We start from the raw sequence: 15,004 nt of genomic DNA on the forward strand, positions 1-15,004 counted from the left end.
CCCGTATATTTCTATGTTAGAAAATAAATCGTTGTTCCTACACATGAAACCTCCTATACTATGATTCATATTTTAGTACATGAATTAGAATGAGTATCCTAGTGGTAATAGAGATTATGATGTTTTAAACATGTTCATAAGAGTCACTTAGAGTAAGCCAAGCTAAGAACTTTTGAATCCACCAAGTTTTCATGTGTGATTTCACATAGGTCATCTTTGAACTAGAACAACTTGGTTTATCGGTGGTATTTTGGCAAATTTATACCCTCCAAATTGTAGAGAATTGAATAAGCTTTCTGTCGATATTCGCCTAAAACAGACACCCGGTGAAGAAGTTATGGTGATTTAAAGTTTTAGCTGTGCCATTTCAGTTAGTGGTGCGTCGCGTCGTAAGACAAAATGACGTTTGTCAATTTCCAGTGTCTCTCCGCAATTCCAGCATGTCGCGGCGAGTTTCCAGGTCACAAATGGGTGGAAAAGAGATGTCTCCGTGTCGCGCCGGGGGCCCAAATTGGGTAAGTTTCACAAAAATTATATGACGTATCTAGAGGGGTATTTGGGTCATCTTTCCACCCCTATATAAGTCCAAAACATGGGATTGAGTCCCCAAATCAGCCCTTTACATTACTTTTATCAAAATTCACTCAAGAACAACCAAGAACAAGTCTAGGGTTCAATTGAGGGTTTCAAATTCCAAGCTTATTTCACTATTATCTTCACGGATTATTAATCTAAGGTATGCATAGTGTTCATCTATGGATTCAATTCGTTCATAGAGCTCAAGAATCATGCTTTTAAATGATATTTTGTAAACTTTTTGTGGTGATATGAGCATGTACTTGTTGATGATTGTTGACTATGTTTCAAGATGATGTCTAAGAATGTTTTCATGGAATATATGTGGTTGTTAGTTGAAAAACATGAACTTTGGGTGTTTTGATATAATGCAAGTATGAATTCCACCTATGCCTTAATGAATGCATGTAAGGTGTTTGATAAAATGCCTAGGATGCTAGAAATTCATATTTACATAACTCCATGATATCTAAATGACAAGTCCATGTTAGCTATACACTTCAATATGAATTTCCATGCTATTTATGTGTTGATATTGTTGTGGTATGAAACATGTATGATAGTGGAGATATGAATTATGTACACGAGATATATCCATGTTTGTTTGAGATACTGAGTAAATACATGAAGTATAGTATCTCCTACTTATGATATTTGAATTGTGGACTCCAATCTTGTGATCAAAGTCATGTTATATGTGAGTTAGTTTCTTTCTATCGAGTCCTGGGGGTATTTGTACACGAAAACTATAGTTGTATGCCTAGAGCCATGTCATGTTTCACGATATCTGAAATCAAGCTATGATTCAGTAGAATTCAGTCAGTCATATGACTCAGGAAAACCTCATGATCTCAGTCAGTTATCAGATATCTGTAGCATTCCATCAGTCAATGGAATTCAGTAAACTCAGTCCACGTGCAGTCAGCTATTCATGTTTAGTATCTTCATATGGGCGTAGAAGTTAGCACCGAGTGAAACCAAGGATGGAAACCCACATAGTATATGAGGGTGTGATGCTTAGCAGTCATCTTTGCGTTCCAGAACTATGTAGCCAGCATAGGTTGAGACATCGCAACCTATTATATGAAGGTGGATGAGGTGGCTTAACCTGTTATATGAGGGTTCCCACCATTCTCACTAGAGTTACCTGTTATACGAGGGTTGCTCACACGTTGTCCTTACTAGTAGCACGGTATTGACACCCTTCCAGTCAGGGTAGAGATTGGACCCTAGCTTAGCCATAATGGCACATTTAGGTCATATCAGTTAAACCAATACCTCCCATAATCTTAGTATAAGTCTCAGTAAAAGAACTCAGATAGTTCTTCAGATTTCAGTATATCATGACTGTCAGATACAATCAAACTCAGTCACAGTACGAAACTCAGATAGTTTTATCAGATTCAAGACTGTCAGCTACAATTACCCAAGTTATTAGAATTATAGTATCAGTTATGCTAGTTATCAGTAAACCATGTATTAGCATACAGATCTAGATATCATGCATTCACGATCTCAGTTTCTATGTATGCATGTTTGCACTCTCACGTTCATATCAGTTAGTTAGTTAGTTAGCATTGTTCATGCATGAAACACTTGTTCATTTAGCCTACCTCACTCGTATACTAAGTACTTTCAGACGTACTGATGCATTTGCACTATGGTGCTTTCTTTACATGTTACTCCATAGGTCCAGAGCCATGATTTTTGGATCAGCAGTAGCTTTCCAGTCACAGTGTTGCAGTGAGTCCTCATCCATTTGAGGACAATATGATTTGATTTATTCATTTATCACTTCAGTTCAGTTTTACGGAGTTAGTTGGAGACATATTCCTTCAACTCCTTATTCGGACAGTACTTAGAGGCTTTCAGATTTAGTCAGATTTAGCTATCAGATTCAGTATTCAATTTTCTATTCAGTTGTTTTGGGTATTTATTACCCCATGGATGTTATTATATCTCTTCAGTTGAACCTTATGGCCTACATGTTTATGTTTTCCGCGTAGTATATGTATATTATATAGTGTACAGGTACAGATAACAGTCATGAGTTAGCTTGTGGTCCCTTGGGATCATGAGCACTGTGTAGCATTCCGATTTAAAAAATCAGGGCGTTACAAAGAATCACCCATTATTTTCCGAAATAGAGGTACGTGGGGTTTATCCTAAAACTACATGGGCTTATTGAAAACACTCAATTATGATTTAAAAATCATCAAGCATGAATTTTCTAAAGGGGTTTTGAAATCCATGATTTTATTATGCTTTATGCATGTTTAATGATATTGTTGTTTTGGCCTTTAGGCCTTATCCCCTTAAAATGATTTACACATATAAGTATATGTATGAAACTTGAAATTAAAGATTTGTTTGAGAGAATAAATAATGAAAATCCCTCTCTTGTGATAACTTTATGTTTTTGACCTTATGGTGATTGATTGAAATGCATGATTTATTGCTTGAAAATAGTTTCCTCAACTACCATAGTATTTTGAGCATGATTTAGAGATTTAAGATATGGAGTTTCTTGATGTAAATATATTTTGTTAAAAGAGAAAGATTTGTATGAGATTAAGAGTTTTGATATGGCCACCTTGCATTATTGAAAATTTGACAAAGAGGGTTGCATACATGTGTTTACATGAGTTTTAGAGAAAGGGTTATTTGAAATGATTTAATGATATGGTGGTCCCAAATTTATTTTTCGAAAACAGAGATTGTAATATGCTAATAATGGCTCAGAGATGTGACTTGCAAGTCAATGGTATGATGATACCATAAGTATGTAAGCCGTAACAGAGTATGATTTTAGAATATGATTTCTGAGTATGTTTTCAAAGAATGCATGTTTTGAAAGAGTTAAAAATAGACTTAAAGAGGGTTAGGTGGATACCCGAAGAAGGCTTGAGTTCAAGTAACTCTTAGCTTGAAACCATATTTCTCAATATGGGTATATCATTATTGTACGCTGGCGATGGCCGTGTGGTGTAGTAGATTCAGAGACTCTGACCCTTGCGGCACACTTGGGTTGGAGGCTTCACTGCCGAGGTAATGGTAGTTTCCATATAGCCCATGGAATTTCAGATTGTAGGGTATACCACCTAGCGCAGAAGTAACACAAAGAGTGTCACAAATTTTAGATGTTTTCACAGAGTCTTTGTAATGCCCATGTGATTTCTTACTATATGATATATTTATGAACTGTTTTAAATTGCTCTCATATATATTGAATATAAATAATTATTTTGGATTTGCTCTGCGTACCAATACATATATATTGACCCCTTCCCCTACCTCTCAGGTTCTGAGGCTCAGTCTAGGAGTCCAGAAAAGCAGTAGATTTTATTAGACAGAGTTGCAGTGTCCAGTTGGTGAGCCTTCAGAAGGCCTGTTTACATTCAGAAAATTAATATTAGTTATGGTTTTGGTCTACTGGGGGCCTACTCCTAGTTTTCAGATTATGTTAGTGATCATGTAGTAGAGATTTTGCAGACGGTTTCCAGATGTTGTTAGATAGTTTTGGATTGTTATTTTCTATTATCGACTTTATGTCAGCTTTATGACCATGATTCCATTTTGTTGAAACTTCCACATTTCCTTATTTGTGTATGAATGGTGTATATGATTTCAAGTTAGAAGGGTGTCCGGGCCTTCATGGTCCGGGATGCTCATCATGGCCAAGGCCTCAGTTCGGATTGTGAAAAACTTGGTATCAGAGCACGGTTCATGGTTCCAAGGTATCTATGAAATCTCGTTGGTTAGAGTGTTGTTTATGGGTGTGTAGAGCGCCATACTTATAAGAAGGAGGCTACCAGACATTTAGGAATGTTTCCCCTCTTTCTGATTTTAGTTTGTGCTTTGGAGTCTAATATGTCCTCTAATCAGTGGTCTATTGTATTTCAGAAAACCATCCATGCCTCCCCATCGCACTAACGTTAATGATCAGGATGATGAAGTCTGCCCCACTCATGGCATGCGGACCCGTAACAGAGCCCACACCCCAGAACCTATTCCCACTTCGGGAGTACCTCCAGTCTCGACCAGTCCTCCTTGAGCTCCAAGAATAAATGTTAATCATCCCTAGTCTTTCAGAGGGACATATCAAATACAGAATTCAGACAGTCCATTTATGTTTGCAGATCTGGTAGCCGCACAGATTTAGAGGTCGCAGGATACTGGGTCTGCATCTGTTACTTTGGAGGCTACTTGGGTGGGCCAGTTTATGAGAATGAACCCGCCCAAATTTTCTGGCACTAAGGTAGAAGAGGACTCACAAGAGTTCGTGGAAGAAATGGAGAAGATTTTCAAAGTAATGCATGTGGATCAGGTGGAAGGGGTTGAGGTAGCAGCATACCAGCTTAAAGATGTAGCGAACCAATGGTATAATGAGTCGGAAGAGGTAAAGGGTGAGAGTGTTGAGCCCATAGTTTGGGACGAGTTTGTGGAAGCTTTCTTGACCGATCATTCCTTTAGATTTGAGGGAGGCCAAAGAAGAAGAATTCATGAATCTTAAGCAGGGAAAAATGAGTGTCTAGGATTACACTCTGAAGTTTAACCAACTGGCTCGTTATGCACCCAAAATAACAGGTAATATGAAAGCCTGGATGAGGAAATTTACATCCGGCCTTTCAGATAATCTAGTGCTCAAATGTCAGGGAGCTATGTTGAATAGAGACATGGACTTTGCTAGGATGTCAGTCCACATGCAGCAGGTAGAAGAAAAGAAAAAGAAAATTGTCAAATCTAGAGAGAAGGATAGACAATCAAAGAGAGCCAGAACGGCAGATCAGAACCACAATCAGCAACAGGGCGGTAATTGGGGTAACAAATGGCAAAAGAGAAAAAATTAGGGAAATACACGATTGGCAGCTAGTGCTACAGTCTCCAAACCCGCAGCTGAGCAGCGTACTCAGAATTTTTATTCTAGTCAGGGACCGAGGATACAGGGTACGCAGTCACAATGAAGTGTAGCTTAAACCTCTTAATCCTATCCGCACTGTGGGAGGTGCAGGAGAAATCATCCAGGGAGATGTCAGTTTGGCACTTTGGTGTGTTATTCATGCGGCCAGCAAGGCTATATCACGAGAGACTATCCAGCAGCGAGAAGTAATGTGGGAGGATCTAAGTCATAGGAAAATTCTTCTGTAACACCACCACCACCTCAGAAGGGTTCCACTTCAGCCGTTAGAAATGGCCGCAACTGGTTGTACGCCTTGACCAATTGCCAAGAGGCAGAGTCCTCCCCAGATGTAGTTACCGATATGCTGCAAATCTTTTCTCGTGATGTTTATGTGTTACTAGATCTCGGATCGACCTTATCCTATATGACCCCTTATATGGCTGATGGTTTTAGGTTCGGGCCCGATGTGATTACTGAGCTTTTCTCCATTTCCACCCCAATGGGTGACCCTGTTGTGGCTAAGAGAGTATACAAGAATTGTGTGGTGTCTATTTTTCACCGGGATACTGTGGCATACCTTATAGAGCTTGATATGGTCGATTTTGATGCCAACTTAGGGATGGACTAGCTCAATTCATGTTATGCCACACTAGACTGTAGAACCCGAAAGGTTACTTTTTCCTTTTCAAATGAACCAGTGGTACAATGGGAGGGGCATTCTTTAGCACCTAGAGGGCACTTTATATCTTATCTTAGGGCTCATAATCTTATTTCCAGGGGTTGTCTATATCATCTGATTTGAGTGAAATATTCTAATATGGAGAGTCCACCTCGTCAGTCAGTCCCTATGGTAAACGAGTTTCCAAAAATCTTACTTAATGATCTCCCAGGAATACCATGTGATAGGGAGATAGATTTTGGAATTGATTTATTGCCAGATACCCGTTCTATCTCCATTTCTCCATATAGAATGGCTCTAGCAAAGTTGAAAGAGTTGAAAGAGCAGTTAGCAGACCTTCTAGATAATGGTTTTATCTATCCTAGTGTCTCTCCTTGGGGTGCGTCTGTACTCTTCGTGCGAAATAAAGATGGTTCCCTGCGTATGTGCATAGATTACAGTCATCTGAATAAGGTCACTGTTAAAAATAAATATCTTCTTCCTAGGATTGATGACCGCTTTGACCAACTTCAGGGTGCTAAGTGTTTTTTCTAAAATAGAACTTCATTTGGGATATCATCAGTTGAAAGTTAGGGAGTTATACATTCCTAAAATAGTTTTTCGAACCAGATATGGTCATTATGAATTCTTAGTCATGTCCTTTGGTTTGACAAATACTCCTGCAGCTTTCATGGATCTAATGAATAGGGTCTTTTGTTAGTTCCTAGACCTGTTTGTCATAGTTTTTATTGATGACATCTTAATTTACTCCACAAGTGAGGAGGACCATGCCAATCACCTCCGAATTATTCTTCATACTCTCAAAGATCATAATTTGTATGCAAAATTCTCCAAGTGTGAATTCTGGCTAAATGTTATTGCTTTCTTGGGGCATATTGTAGCTAGTGAGGGGATTCGGATTGATCTCCAAAAGGTTGAGGCAGTGAGGAAATGGCCCAGACCCATGACTCCAACTAAAATTCAGAGCTTCTTGGGCTTGGCGGGTTATCACAGAAGGTTCGTAAAGAGTTTTTCTTTCATAGCTACACCAATTACTAAGTTGACTCAGAGAAAGGTGAAGTTTTTGTGGTCTGACTCTTGTGAGAATAGTTTTGAGAAGTTGAAAGACAAGTTGACTACTGCTCCTGTTTTGACTCTTCTGGAAGGTACAGAGGATTTTGTTATGTATTGTGATGAGTCCCGAGTGGGACTTGGTTGTGTACTAATACAGCATGGTAAGGTAGTAGCTTATGCATCTCGACAGTTGAAGGTGCACGAGCGGAACTACCCCACTCATGACTTAGAGTTAGCGGCTATGATTTTTGCACTTAAGATCTAGCGAAACAATTTGTACCGGGTACATGTTGATATATTCACTGACCATAAAAGTTTACAGTATGTTTTCTCGCAAAAAGAATTGAACCTCAGGCAGAGGCGCTGGATGGAATTGCTAAAGGATTATGACATGAGCCTGCACTATCACCCGAGCAAGGAAAATGTGGTAGCAGATGCCCTCAGTAGGTTGTCTATGGGTAGTCTTTCTCATGTAGAGGAAGGGAAAAGAGAGATGGTGAAGGATATTCATCCGCTTACAAATCTAGGAGTGCGACTCTTGGATTCCGAAGAGGGGGGAATGGTTGTTCATGAGATAGCTAAATCTTCCCTAGTGCAGAAGTTAAAGAGAAGCAGGTTGAAGATCTCATCTTGATGCAGATCAAGAAAGATGTGGGTCAACAGAAGGTGTTGTCCTTCAAAATTGGTGGTGATGGTATTTTGAGGTATCAGGGTAGATTATGTGTACCAGCTATTGATGGTTTACAGAAGAGAATCCTTGACGAAGCTCACACTTTGAGGTATGTTGTTTACCCAGGCTCTACTAAGATGTCACATGATCTGAAATCTATGTATTAGTGGAATAATATGAAGCGTGATGTGGCTAACTTTGTTGCTAAGTGTTTGAATTTCCAACAAGTTAAAGTAGAGCATATGAGGCCAGGTGGTTCTTCCCAAGAGATAGCTTTGCCCTTGTGGAAGTGGGATATGATTAATATGGACTTCATTATAGGACTCCTGAAGTCTTAAAACCAGTATGATTCTATATGGGTAATTATAGATAGGCTGACCAAGTCCGCCCACTTTCTGTCTGTCAGGACTAACTATTCGAGAGAGTATTATTCTAAGCTGTTCATTACAGAAATAGTTCGTTTGCATGGGGGACCTGTGTCCATCATATCCGACTGAGGTACATAGTTTTCTTCTTAATTTTGGAGATTTTTTCAGAGAGGTTTAGGTACCCAAGTTAACCTAAGCACTGCTTTTCACCCTCAGACTGATGGGCAGGCTGAGCTCACCATTCAGACCCTTGAGGACATGTTGAGGGCATGTGTTATTGATTTTAAAGGTATTTGGGTGGAGCACTTGCCCCTGATAGAGTTTGCGTATAATAACAGTTTCCATTCCAGTATTAAGATGGCACTATTTGAGGCATTGTATGGAAGAAGATATAGGTCACCAATAGGGTGGTATGAAGTGAGTGAGAAACAGATATTTGGGCCTGATCTTGTTCATCAAGAAATGGAGGATGTGAAAGTCATTAGAGAATGACTTAAGACAGCCCAAAGTCATCAGAAATCCTACGCGGATGTTAGGAGAAAAGATTTAGAGTTTGAGGCTGGAGATTGGGTGTTTCTCAAGGTCTCTCCCATGAAGAGAGTCATGCGATTTGGGAAGAAAGGTAAGCCGAGTCCTCGCTACATAGGACCATACCAGATTGTGAGAAGGATAGGTAGAGTTGCATATGAGTTAGATTTGCCTGCAAGTTTAGGTTCTGTTCACCCGGTATTTCACATATCCATGTTGAAAAAGTGTATTAGAGACCATTTATTAGTATTGCCTATTGAAGAAATCAAAGTGACAGACTCCGTATCCTATGAAGAAGAACCTATAGTAGTTTTGGATCGCCAAGTTAGAAGATTAAGGATCAAAGAGATAGCTTCAGTTAAAGTGTTGTGGAGAAATCAGAAAGTTGAAGAAGCAACTTGAGAATCAGAAGATGACATGAGAGCTAGATACCTAAGCTTATTTGATCCGGCAAATGAGGAGATGGAAGTTACAATCTTTGTCTTATTATTTCCTATGCCTTATTGTGCTTGGAATCGTGCTTGTCTATTTTTCCGCGTCATCATTCAGGGATGAATGATCCCAAGGAGGGGATAATGTAATGCCCCGTAAAAGTCGTGCGTGTGTTATTGCGTTATAGCAATCATTTAGAGTTGAGGGCTTAGAATTTTTTTTGGTGTTAATTCAAGACTTAGTCTCATTTTGAACTCCCAATCTTTGACGAATTATTTCATGACCTTCCTGACCTTCGATTTTAGATTTTCTTATTGATTCATGAACGGGGAAGTCAGTAGTACATATTGGGTGAGTTTCAGAATTTTTGAATGTCGTTTAGGGCATGTTTGGATGCCCAAAATAGTGGCATCATGCGATATGCATGCGTCACATGGTCTAGTGCTATGCGATGAAGCATGCGATGCATGGTCTGCGGCACGCCTGAGAATTTTTCAGCAATTAAGCTCCGTCTCATTAAGGGTATATTAGGTATTTTCCCACACCCTTATCAGTTCAAACACGAGATTACAACCCCTATTGAGCATATTATTCATACATTCACCAAAAATCATCAAGAATACTCTCTAGGGTTTCAAACTAAAAATCCAAATCACTCAAGATTCAATCGTGAGTTTTGAAAGATAATTAGAGAATTGGAATCCTCAATCCAAAAACTTGAAGAATCATCCATTATTTTCTGAAATAGAGGTACGTGGGGTTTATCCTAAAACTACATGGTCTTGTTGAAAACACTCAATTATGATTTAAAAATCATCAAGCATGAATTTCTTAAAGTGGTTTTGAAATCCATGATTTTATTATGCTTTATGCATGTTTAATGATATTGTTGTTTTGGCCTTTTGGCCTTATCCCCTTTAATTGATTTACACATATAAGTATATGTATAAAACTTGAAATTAAAGATTTGTTTGAGAGCACAAATAATGAAAATCCCTTTCTTGTGATAGCTTTATGTTTATAATCTTATGGTGATTGATTGAAATGCATAATTTATGGCTTGAAAATAGTTTACTCAACTACCATAGTATTTTGAGCATGATTTAGAGATTTAAGAGAGGGAGTTTCTCGATGTAAATGTGTTTTGTTAAAAGAGAAAGCTTTGCATGACATTAAGAGTTTTGACATGGCCACCTTGCTTCATTGAAAATTTGACAAAGAGGGTTGCATACATGTGTTTACATGAGTTTTAGAGAAAAAGTTCTTTTAAATGATTTATTGATATGGTGGTCCCAAATTTATGTTTCAAAAACAGAGATTGTAATATGCGAACAATGGCTTAAAGATGTGACTTGCAAGACAATGGTATGACGATACCATAAGTATGTATGCCATAACAAAGTATGATTTCAGAGTATGTTTTTAGAGAATGCATGTTTTAAAAGAGTTAAAAATGGGCTTAAAGAGGATTAGGTGGTTACCCGAAGAAGGCTTGAGTTTAAGTAACTCTTAACTTGAAATCGTATTTGCCGATACAGGTATATCATTATTGTACGTTGGCACGGCCGTGTGGCGTAGTAGATTCAGAGACTCTGACCCCTGCGGCACACTTGGGTTGGAAGCTTCGCAGCCGAGTTAATGACGGTTTCCATATAGCCCATGGAATTTTGGATTGTAGGGTATACCACCTAGCGCAGAATTAACACAAAGAGAGTCACGGATTTCAGATGTTTTCAAAGTCTTTACAATGCCCATGTAATTTCTTACTATGTGATATGTTTATGAACTGTTTTAAATTGCTCTCATATATGTTGAATATAAACAATTATTTTGAATTTGCTCTGCGTACCAGTACAACTGTATTGACCCCCTTCCCCTACCTCTCAAGTTCTGAGGCTCAGTCTAGGGGTCTAGAAAAGCAGTAGATTTCATCAGACAGAGTTGCAGTGTCCAGTTCATGAGCCTTCTATATTCCAGAAAGCATGTTTACATTCAGAAAATTAATATTAGTTATGGTTTTGGTCTACTGGGGGCCTTGTCCCAATTTTCAGATTGTGTTAGTGATCATGTAGTAGAGATTTCGCAGACGGTTTTCAGATGTTGTTAGATGATTTTGGATTGTTATTTTCTATTATCGACTTTATGTCAGATTTATGACCATGATTCCATTTTGTTGAAACTTCCGCATTTCCTTATTTGTGTATGAATGGTGTATATGATTTCAAGTTAGAAGGGTGTCCGGGTCTTCATGGTCTGGGATGCTCATCACAGTCAGGGCCTCGGTTTGGGTCGTGACACTTTCATTCACCTTACGTTGGATAAATTTTCCCATTCACTCTGAATTTCAACTGTTTTTTTCATAATAATGTCTGTTATATGCAATCAGCTTCAGTAGCCTGTTTCATATATCTTTGAAATAAAAAAGTCCCTGATTTTAATAGAGTATCTGAAATGTATTTTGACTGATCAATCTACTTTTGCAAATGCAGCCGAATAATTCATTTCTCCCAGTGTTCTACACTAGAAATTTGATTTGGAAGAATGATATATAATTTCTCACAATGTTTTTTGAGGGGTATTGGTTGGACCACCAAATCTGTGAATCATAATGTTTACACCTTGGTAAGTAAAAGAAATTATCACAACCCGAACTAGGGCCTGATCGTGATGGACATCCCGAATCATGAAGGCTCAAAACGTCCTTCTCCATCTGGTAATCATGCACAATCTTCATATAATAAAAGAAGATGCGGAAACATAATCTGCTATAGAAACATGGTCAATTTTGAGTTCAACACAAGTATGGAAACTGTAAATCAACTACGTCTAAATAACATCCGACTCAATCTACGAAATCTCTACTACATGAAAATCTGACAACTGTCTGAAAACTGAGACAAAACCCCCAGTTGAACAAAATGGCGATAAGTAATATAATCTGAAAAGACAGGCCTCCTGGAATAGAGAAGGCTCACCACTACATAATCTGATCAGTTGTCTGAATTATCTACTGCTTATCTAGACCCCTAAACTGAGCCTCAGAACCTGAGAGGAGGGGGGTCAATATAGATGTACCGGTATGCAGAGCAAATCCAAAATAATTACTTATATTCAACATATATGAGAGCAATGTAAAACAGTTTCACAAATGTATAATATAGTAAGAAATCACATAGGCATTTTAAAAGACTCTGTAAAAATAATCACAACTCTGAGAAATCTCTGTTACTTCTGTGTTAGGTGGTATACCCTAAAATTTTGAAAATTTCATGGGCTATATGGAAACTGCCATGAACTCGACAGCGAAGCTCCCAACCCAAGTGTGCCGCAAAGGTCGGAGTCTCCGAATCTACTACACCACATGGCTGTCACCAGCGTACAATAATAATCTACCCATATCGGCAAATACGATTTTAGGCTAAGAGTTGCTTGAACTCGCACCTTCTTCGAGTAACCACCTAACCCTCTTTAAGCTCCTTTTTAAAACTCTATCAAAACATGTAGTTTCTGAAAACATGCTCTGATAACATAATCTGTCATGGGATAAATACGTATGGTATCGTCATACCATTGACTTGCAAGTCACATCTCTGAGCCATCATTTGTCTGTCATAAATATTTGTTTTCAAAACACAAGTTTTGGGACCACCATTTCAATAATTCAATTCAAAGAGACTTTCTCAAACCTCATGTAAACAATGCAAGGGACTCATCTTTGTCAAGCATTTCAATAGCAAAAGGTGGTTATGTCAAAATTCTCAATTCACATGCAATTCTTTCTTTCAAACACAAGAACACATTTATATCAAGAAACACCCTCTCAACCATTTCAAATCATGCTCAAATGTTGTAATATTGCGAAAATATCTTCTAAATTACAAAACCATAATCTTTAATTCAATACAAGAGAGGAAGTTCATAATTTATGCTCTCAAACAATCTAAAACCTCACATTCCATACATATACGTATACATGTAAATTAATTTAGGGGATAGGACCATAAGGTAGAAATAGTAGTAACATTAAATCATTCGGAGTATGTAATTTAGAACATAGATTCCAAAACACCTTTGAAATCCATGCATAATAATCTTAAAATCATACTCTAATGATTTTTAAGCCCATGTAGTTTTTAGGATAAACCACACGTACCTCTATTTCGATAATTAATGGATGTTTCTTTAAGCCTACGGTTTGGGTATTCCGAATCTCTAATCAATTTCTGAAACTCACAGTTGAATCTTGAGTTATCTGAGTTTTTAGTTTGAAACCCTAAGGTGTTTTTGAGAGAAAAGTGAGTAAAGGAGCAATTTTTATGCTTCTTGGGACTGAAACTATATGTTATAGACGGATTAGGGTGAGGGGGAGTGATCAAAATGCCCCTAGACCCATAAAAAAACTGAATTCGCGTCTGAAACAATGTCATGACGCGATCTCGACGCGTCGCATTGCTATCGTGTCGTCTTACTGCGTAACGTAGAAAATGTCATAACTTTCCGCTCGATTATTGGATTTTTGTGAAATTGGTATCGTTGGAAATATAATTCAAAGACCTTTCATTTGATATATAGTAGGTCACCCAGTTCATCATATATAATGAGTTATAGTCGATTGAAGTTGACTCAAGTTTCAACATTCACTAAAACTTGAACGATAGGAAAACTTTCAACCCGTCTTTGAGTTTATGGATTTTTATGATCTCAATTCATGCTCAACTAGATTCACACACTACATAATTGATTACACACTAACTTTGCTTAGGATTCATGAATTTTTGCAACCTCTATGTGAAGGAATAACGGTTTACGTTATAGCCCGAAATGCAGGGTGTTACATTATCTCCCCCTTTGGATCATTCGTCCCCGAATGATGGGTAGGGACCTTTTGAAACTCTAGAAGTGTTGAATAAGGAACGTAGTCTCACATTGAACACTTTTCCTCGACAAAATATATAATGCCAGCAAACAAGCCTCATGATAACCCCTAGCGGAATGCGTAAGCACGAAACATGAGATAATCAGACTTTAAATAGGGATGATCTTGCACATGAGCTCTATGCATCATACTTTCACAACATAAGGCAGGGATTTATTTGATGATCAAAGGCCTGATTTATATTGGTACTAATAATGGAAGAAGGTTTCGTAGATGATGGGGATAGAATCATTCTCCATCTCTCATGATACTACGAAATAGATATTACACTTAGAAATACTATTCATCTATGCCCAAACAACACACTTCATCATTTCCAACTTACAATTCTCCCATCCATATCTAACCACAAGAGTTTGAGTCTTAATGCAAAGAGCTTTTTATGTTAAAGCCTAATTTGGAGTAATAAGATGGTAACTTAAGCTACAGGACCCTGTACTATACCCTTTTAAGAATATTTCTTCACCTTATCAATATCACCAAGCAACCTTAGGTTTTAATTAAGAGGGTACTAACTACATCCACATAGATTTTTGTTCTTAGCAACCACAACATTCAAGCCTAATCATTACTACAACCACTACATGAATCTTCCCATTAAAATCAAAAATTTCAGTCATTCTCACAATTATTTTCCGCCACATCCCTCCTTCTTATCTATTTCACACATCAAAATTCATCTCCTTCTTTTCCCTCCACCTATAACCTTAACTCGAGAATTCATATCAAATATTATTTTTTTCCCCTCAAGAACATCTACTTTCCTTCCTAACACACTACAACACTTCTGCAACCACCATTATACTATCATACAGAGGATCATTAAAGGACCCAAGCATAAATGTCAAAAATGGAAATAACA

Source organism: Capsicum annuum, chromosome 2, assembly GCF_002878395.1.
Source record: "Capsicum annuum cultivar UCD-10X-F1 chromosome 2, UCD10Xv1.1, whole genome shotgun sequence".
Classification (NCBI taxonomy): domain Eukaryota; kingdom Viridiplantae; phylum Streptophyta; class Magnoliopsida; order Solanales; family Solanaceae; genus Capsicum; species Capsicum annuum.